The following is a 7,080-nucleotide window of genomic DNA, read 5'->3' as shown; positions in this document are numbered from 1 at the left end:
AATATACATAAAGGAATTTTAAAGCTCAAGCATATAAGGAAAGGAAGACATACATAATTAATCATGCAATGCAACCAAATTGTTTACCTAGTTTTGCTACTTTTCCCCCTTTTGGCATTAGCAAAAGGGCTAAGGTAGAAAGGATAGAAGCATATAGGCATGCAGTGGGTAATAGTCATCCAAATATAAGACATAGTTTTGGAAAAAAATTTACAAAATTCAGCACCATGCCATTTGAAAGTGGAGCATTTCCCAAAAAAAAAAAAATCTATATATCAAAGACCTAATTGATTTCAACAAATAGTTTACAATAATTCACATCAATCAACTCAAGTAGTCCAGTATTACTTTCAACATCCAAAAGATAGTATAGTATTGCAGTGCAAAATGAATAGCAAAAGTAATCTCACAAAGTATGAAGTATAGAAATGATTGATGTAAGAGAATGTTTAAATTTTCAGAGCCGTAGTTTTCTAAGTTAAGTGGCTCTCCCTCAGTTTATGCACGTAATCATACTTCTAGGTGGCATCTCTATTGTGCATTAGACCTAATTCACATCTAATTTGTATAAATCTATCCTCCTTAAGAGGTTTTATGAATATATCAGCCCATTGTTTAGTTGTGCACACAACTCAAGTGCCACATCCCTTTTTTGTACATGATCACGAATAAAATGATGTCTAATTTCAATGTGTTTGGTTCTTAAATGTGAGATAAGATTCTTTGATATATTGATTGCACTAGGGTTATCACATTTGATTGGAACCGTGTCATAGTGCAAACCAAAATCCATAAGTTGTTGCTTCATATAAAGTGTTTGAGCACAACAACTTCCAGCCGCAATATATTCAGCTTCGACTGTGGATAAGGCAACTGACGTTTTGTTTCTTGGAGAACCAAGAAACCAGAGATTGTCCTAAGTAATGATTAGTGTCGCTAGTGCTTTTTCGATCTACTTTACTACCGACAAAGTTAGCATCCATGTAACTAACAATTTCAAATGAAGTATGCTTAGGGTACCACAATCCTAAGGCAATAGTCCCAACAAGGTACCTAAGTATCCTATTCACTGCTAACAAGTAAGACTCTTTAGGTGTAGCCTGAAATCTAGCACACATACAAACACTAAACATAATTTCAGACCTGCTAGCTGTAAGATACAAGAGACTTCCAATCATGCCACGATAAAGTTTGACATCAACAAGAATACCTTGCTCATCTTTATCAAGTTTAGTGGAAGAGCTCATATGAATTCCTAGAATTTTACCATCTTCCATATTAAATTTCTTGAGTAGTCCCTAACATATTTTGATTGGCATATGAAAGTCCTATGTTTGGCTTGTTTAATCTAGAGTCCTAGGAAAAAGCTTAGTTCACCCATCATGCTCATTTCAAATTCGTTTTGCATGCATTTGGAAAACTCATTACACAATTTATCATTTGTAGCTCCAAATATAATATCATCAACTGTTAGAAAAGGTGTATTCCTAAGAGAGGGCGTGAATTGAAATTTTAAACTTTCTTCCTAAGTTCAACTAATCCTACAATCAGTATTACACAAACCTAGGGTCTTTCTATGCAATTCCAAATGCATAGATAAAAATGATGTGGAAATCAATCAAACGCATCATTCACACCATAACATACATGTGCAGTAAATATAAAGTACAGAAATATAAACAAAGCACATGATATGTTATCGGGGTTCGGCCAACTATGCCTACGTCCCCGCCTCTAGCTCGCAAGGCGGAGGATTCCACTAATAGCTTACTTAAGGGTGGAGCGGCACCATTTACAATCAGGTCAAATTAACACAGGGTTGACCTCAACCTTAATCAGGTCAATTAGCGGGACTGACCTCAACCTATACGCCTTAACAAGACGACGCACCTAACTTTCCTAACTAGGTCTAAGCCAATCTGGGACTATTCCAGGGCTAGTCTCCCTCTTCAGGCTTGTGCCTGGATATACAACAAATGTGTATATAATCAGATGGTACAATGAGTATGCTTTCAAGTAAAGCAAATGTGTACCCAAATACGCGCAATAACATACACCACAATATGATTCAATATGTAAGCTCAGTGTGGTCTAAATGGTTCAACTCTCAAGGGTATTTTCTATCTATGTAATGCGTAAGTGAGAGTGACAAACAAGCAATCTTTGTATGACAAGATATTCATAAAATAAGTTCACACAAAGATGTCAAGTCTCAAGTATTTCAATCAGCAAGATATCTCAAGCATGTAAGTATTAAATGATGTATATGCTTGGTTTGAAAAAGATGTGTAATCTTTGTATTCAGCAAATAATATATGAGTGAAAGAATATGGCAACAAAGATCACTATCACACAAACAAATATCTCTTCAAATATTTTACAAGATAAAAGTGCCATAGATATTTGGAAGTGTTTGAAAAGTTTTTGCAACCAAAAACAAATACAATCTTCTCAAGATCTTGCAATGAAGGTGCAAGCTTAGAAGATCTAACAAAGTCTTCTTAGGATAGACTTATCAACAAAGTCCCCTAAGAATCCTTAGGTTTTTCTCTCAAATAAAATCATGCCAAGCAAATAGAACAAGGAGAGTAAACCCTTCCAAACACACACTCAATCTACTTACAAATGATGTAGGCACTAATAGAACGTAAGCATGAGTGAATGAGGCTAAAAAATGAGTAGTATAGGCTTTTGGGATTTCAAAGAATTCTCCTTTAATCAAAGTAGCTAATCCATGCTAATTTTCTCAAATGATCTCATATATACAGGCATAGGAGAAAATATGACTATTGGGGACCTATTGGGTATTATTAGGGAAGTTTAATGATGTTTAAAGCATTTTAACCCTATTTAAAAAATATTTAACCGCGGTAAAAATCAGGGCAACCCAAGAGATCCGGTCGACCAGAACAAGTTCGGTCGACCAAGTCTCATATGCTTCGGTCGACTTGGGAATTTTTGAATTGAAGGCTCGGTCGACCAGGAGAGGGCGATTTCTCAATTTTTTGAGGTTCGGTCGACCAGGCCATTTTGAACTGGCTAGTTTAGTCGACCAGACCGCTGGGATTTCTCCCGAGGACCCTCGGTCGACCAGGTAGTTGGAGTACAAAACTGGCTCGGTCGACCAAGTCTCATATGCTTCGGTTGACTTGGGAATTTTTTAATTGAAGGCTCGGTCGACCAGGAGAGGGCGATTTCTTAATTTTTTGAGGTTCGGTCTACCAGGCCATTTTGAACTGGCTAGTTCAGTCGACTAGATCGCTGGGATTTCTCCCGAGGACCCTCGGTAGACCAGGTAGTTGGAGTACAAAACTGGCTCGATCGACTAGATGGTCAAAATGTTAACCCAGGGAGGTTTCGGTCGACCAGGCCTTTTTGAACTACCTAGTTCAGTCGACCAGGGCCTTGGTCAACAGTTGACCCAAGCCTGGTTCGGTCAAGCAGGGTAGAATGAACTGCTAGTTTGGTTGACCGAAAGTGCACCAAATGTGCATTTCAGTCCTGTTTTGAGACATACAAACCCTAATGAAGTGCCTAACAAACATATGTGCAAATGTGTGTGTCCTAGGGTCACTTGGGGTCCAATTTGAAGACACCAAAAAAGTCTGGTGTCGGTCGACCGAAGGGAATGCCCTAAGGTCTTTCTAAGGTCCTTTCTTATTCACATTTTTTTGAGCTTACGTATTATCATACATGTGATGTGTGTGAGCTTATTACAAACCAGAGCCCTAGTTACTATTACAGACCATTTGCATATGAATTAAAAACAATATAATTGACAAAAGGGTCTTCAGCTTGAGTTCCTCTTTGTGCACATCTCGATCTTAACGATTTTAGTTCCTGCACAAAACTTTAAACACTCATTAGATACAATGAGTATTTGTCATAATCAAAACTGGGCGTGAACACTAAGGTCAACATCAACATATATTTGTACAAGGAGCATATGATCATTTTTAGAATTAATGAAAAGTGTAGTATCAATCTTGCCCCTAGTAAAACCATTTTCTAGAAGAAAACCACTAAGCCTCTCATACCAAGCTCTAGGAGCTTGTTTCAATCCATACAAGGCTTTAGACAAACGATATACATGATTAGGATATTTATGATTTTCAAATCCTGGTGGTTGTTCTATGTATACTTCCTTATTTATATAACCATTCAAAAAGGCGCTTTTGACATCCCTTTGATATAATTTAAAGTTCTTGAAAGTGGCATATGCAAGTAACATGCGAATAGCTTCCATCCTAGGGGGGCATATATTTCCTCAAAGTCTATTCCTTCCTCCCGATTATACCCCTGGGCCACTAACCTAGCTTTTTTTCTAGTCACTACACCATTTTCATCGTTTCTGTGAAATAAACCCATTTGGTTCTAATAATAGTGTGATCATTAAGTCTAGGAACTAGGGTCCAAACTTTGCTTCTTTCAAATTGATTTAACTCTTCCTGCATAGACATTACCCATGATTCATCCTCTATAACTTCCTTAATATTTTTAGGTTCTTCCTGAGATAAGATTCCAAAATGACTAACCATATTTCTTAAGGAAGACCGTGTGGCAACACCACATGAGGGTTCACCTATGATTTGATCTAAGGGATGGTTCATAATAAATTTTCAGTCTCTAGGAAGTACCTGAACCTTATCTTCAACTTTATTATCTTCAATTGATTTATCATTAATCTCTGAATTTTTATCCACATTATTTTCAATGGAAAGCTTCTTTAATCCTTTTCTAATTTCAATATCATCTTCATCATCTCTTTTGGAAAAAGGATTAGATTCATTAAAGACAACATGGATGGATTCAATAATAGTTAATGTTCTTTTATTAAATACTTTGTAAGCCTTGCTATTAAGAGAATAACCTAGAAAAATTCTTTCATCAAATTTTGAGTCAAACTTTCCTAGGTGCTCATTATCCCTAAGAACAAAGCATTTACAACCAAAGATATGAAAATAAGAGATGTTTGGTCTATGGCCATTCCATAATTCATAGGGAGTTTTATTAAAAGATGACTTGGTTAATACTCTATTCATTATGTAACAAGTAGTGCTCACTACTTAGGCCCAGAAATATTTGGGTAATTTGGTTTTTATTAAGCATTGTTCTACCCATTTCTTGCGAGAACCTATTCTTTCTTTCAACAACACCATTTTGTTGTGGGGTCTTAGGTGCAGATAAATTATGAGATATACCCTCTAAGTTATAGTAGTTCTCTATGCCATCATTTTTGAATTCATGTTCCCCTATCACTTCTAATGTGTGTTATTTTGTAGCCCTTTTCATTTTGGATTCTTCTTCAAAGTCTAGTAAATTGTTCATGTGATCCACCTTTATGTGTAAGAAATAGTACCCATGTGAACCTGTAATAGTCGTCTACAATTACAAATGCATATAATTTTCCTCCTAGACTCTAAACTTGATTAGGACCAAATAAGTCTAAGTGCAGTATTTCAAGTGGTCTAGTAGTGGATATGATTTTCTCTTTCTTGAAACTAGACCTCATTTGCTTACCCATTTGGCATGCATCACAGGTTTTATTTTTCATAAAAGGTATTTTTGGTAAGCCTTTAACTAAGTCATTTTTCACAAGTTTTGACAGAAGATCCATGTTAGCATGCCTTAGACGCCTATGCCACAACCATCTTGCCTCATTTATAGTAGAAAAACATGTTACATGTTGTGAAGCTAAGTTATCAAAACCAGTGGGGTAAACATTTTTGTGACGATCAGCAGTAAAAAGAATTTTGTTATCAAATTTATTTTCAACAATGCATTTGTCATTTTCAAAGGACACCCTATAACCTTTATCACACAATTGACTTATACTCAAAAGGTTATGTTTTAAGCCATCAACTAATAGGACATTATCAATAACGAGGGAAGGTTCCTTACCAACCTTACCTACTCCGATGATTCTGCCCTTTGTGTTGTCCCCGAAGGTCATGAACCCTCCTTCCTTGGGAGCAATGGACGCGAACTTGGCCTTGTCGCCAGTCATATGTCATGAACAGCCGCTATCCATATACCACTTGTCCTTAAATGAGGATCCTTAAGCACACTTGAAAAAATATTTAAGTAATTGATGCTGGTCCCCAAATTTTGTTGGGTCCAAAGGGATTAGTACCTAGTTCACCTTTGACTCTACATACTTTCTTAATTTTCACATGTCTATTTCTAAATGGATAGCCAAACTGAATATGACCTATCTGTTTGCATTTATAACATATCATTTTCTTGAATGATTCTTTAAGTGGAATGTGGGATTTTGATTTACGAGTAAAATGTCCCAAATAAAGATCATTTCGCCTTACATTTTCAATTCCATTAAAGTCGAGACCTTCTTTACCAAGCGAGTTTCTTTGGTCCCCAAGAAGTTTTTCAAAATTATTTTGGCCCTCTATAAATTTATAGATAATTATGGAGGAATCCACCAATTTTATTTCAAGCTCAGCAATTTTCAAATTCTTTTCTTCTTACCAAGTAGAGTAAACAGATTTTCCCATTTCAAAAAGCTTTAACCAATTTTTGCATTTATTTTCTAAATCAATATTTTTCTTGGTCAATTTTTCAAGCAATTTGCATGCACGAATATATTCATGTTGCAATTCTTTATATGTAGGCATGCTATCAGAATCAGAATTAGCATCAGAATAATAAGAAGATAAAAAGCAGGACGATAGTACCTCATCATTGTATGCCATCAAGCACAAGTGAGCAACCTCAGAGTCACTACAGTCCGTGTCTAAATCATTGCTATTTTGTTTGTCCCACGATGTGCCGGCTTTCATTGCTTTCTTCTTTTTCTTTGATTCCTTTTTTCAGCAACGAGCAGTCTGATTTGATATGTTCACTTTGTTACAATTGTAGCATATAGGAGCATTTGATTTTTCTTTTTTTTTACTTGATTCTCCCTTTTCAGATACTGAATCTCTGAACCTTCTATATGGTCTGCTATTCTTTCTAAAGAACCTACTAAATTTTTTGGTAAGTATAGCCATGTCATCTCCTGATTTTGGTTCACTACAATCACTAAAGGTGTTAGTAGATGTTTTCAAAGCAGTCACTTTCTTT

Source organism: Malania oleifera, chromosome 3 (genome assembly GCF_029873635.1).
Source record: "Malania oleifera isolate guangnan ecotype guangnan chromosome 3, ASM2987363v1, whole genome shotgun sequence".
Taxonomy (NCBI): Eukaryota; Viridiplantae; Streptophyta; class Magnoliopsida; order Santalales; family Ximeniaceae; genus Malania; species Malania oleifera.
This window is presented reverse-complemented; position numbering follows the sequence as displayed.